This window comes from Chenopodium album, chromosome 6 (genome assembly GCF_948465745.1).
Source record: "Chenopodium album chromosome 6, dcCheAlbu1.1, whole genome shotgun sequence".
NCBI classification, from domain to species: domain Eukaryota; kingdom Viridiplantae; phylum Streptophyta; class Magnoliopsida; order Caryophyllales; family Amaranthaceae; genus Chenopodium; species Chenopodium album.
In genome coordinates, this window is record NC_137839.1 from 62,676,717 (window position 1) to 62,678,712 (window position 1,996).

The window sequence follows — 1,996 nt, forward strand, 5'->3', positions numbered from 1 at the left end:
GCTTATTAAATTCTTAATAGAAAAATTAAAACAAAAGGAAATGAAAATAGTAAATGGCTTTAAATATTGAAATAAACATAACCTTTTAAATCAATTTAGCGAATTCAAGAGACAATTTTAAGGCTTTTAAAATTAAATGGGGGAAAATATATGTAAAAAGAACATTTTTAGATATATAAATGTCCATGCACTATTATAAGTAGGGCTGTACACCGGTCCGAAACCGGACCGGACCTGGACCGGACCTGTTGGGACCGGGACCTGAATCAGGGAATTTTGAGGACCGGAGACCGGACCTGATTCAACAGGTCCGGTTCCGGGTTAGACCTGAAAAATCAGGTCCGGTCCGGGTTCGGACCTGAATAGACCTGTTTTTTTATTTATTTTTTGATTTTTTATTTAAAAAATAAAATAAATAATAACATAAAATCTGATATTATCAATCATGAATACTACATAAATTGTATAAATTGACTAAAGTCCCAATTCCCAAACACCAAAAATACTAGACAACAGCAACCACCAGATCTACCACCTTCAAAGTAGATGGTCGCAAAGGAAGGTCGGGGTAGATCGTGAAGCGAGTAAGAGGGCAATTGGTGTATGATTGGGTGGCTGCAGTCGCTGGAGTCGCGCGATCTGGTGGATGCGGTCGCCGGAGTCGCGCGTTCTGGTGGCTGCGTTCGCTGGAATCGCGCGATCTGGTGGTTGCGGCCTCTAGTGTCGCGCGTTCTGGTGGCTGCAGTCGCTGGAGTCGCGCGATCTGGTGGCTGCGGTCGCTAGAGTTGCGTGTTTTGGTGGTTGTGGTTGCTGGAGTCGCGCAATGTGGTGGTTGCGGTTGCTAGAGTCGCACGTTCTAGTGGCTGGGGTTGCTAGAGTCGCGCGATCCAGTGGTCGCTAGAGGAGTGTGCAGCGTGAGGGAGTGGGTTTGTAAGTGTGTTGTGTGACTTGTGTCGGCTGAGTGGGTTAGGGAGTGAGTGATTAAGTTAGGGTTAGAAATGAACTGACTTCTTGTTTTGATATTTGGGAAAAAAAAGTTTTTTTTTTTAAAAAATACATTTTTACCGGGTTTCAGGTCCAGACCTGAAAACCCCGGGTTTGGACCTGATCCGGACCGGGACCGGGAACCTTGAATTTTAAGGACCGGGACCGGACCTGAATCTACAGGTCCGGGTCAGGTCCGGTCCCAACAGGTCCGGATCAGGTCGGTTTTCAGGTCCGGTCCTGTTTATGTACACCCCTAATTATAAGAGTTTTGTTAACTTTTTTATAATTAAGGTAGGGATAAATCTTAGTAATATATACTCCGTATATTATATATATATATATATATATATATATATATATATATATATATATATATATATATATATATATATATATAAAATTATCAGTATCCATACCTATATACGAAGTATTTGTGTTGTATACTATATTTAATCAGCTATTGGTTATATATGTGACTATTATATAATATATAGTTTTTGGCACAATGGTTAACTTAGGAAAATATATGTTCTGGTAGGTCAAATATAAGGTTATTATTGTGTCTATAGATTTAATGAGTGCGATGGGTAAATAAAACATGTATATATTAGATTGATTGTAGCTACTGATGATGCGGATGATATGATAAGAAAATTTTAGTTTTTTCTCAACAGGAGATATAAATAAATTAGTCCACTTCTTATATAGCTATATGGAGTATTATTCAATTATTTTTCAATTAATAAAATAACATTATAAAAAATTAAAAAATTTTAAATAACATAAAATACTATTTAAATAACGTTCCTTTAATTTTTTTTTTTTATTGACCATTTGTAACCAAGTCCTTTAATAGTAAATGAATTACCTTTGTTTTTATTTTTATTTTTCCTACGGGTTTAATAATTTGATTTATAAACCGTGCATCGCACGGGCACTATGCTAGTTATGTACTAAATGTGCATATTTTTTGTGCTGAATGAGCATTTTATAAAATTCCTTCTCATCC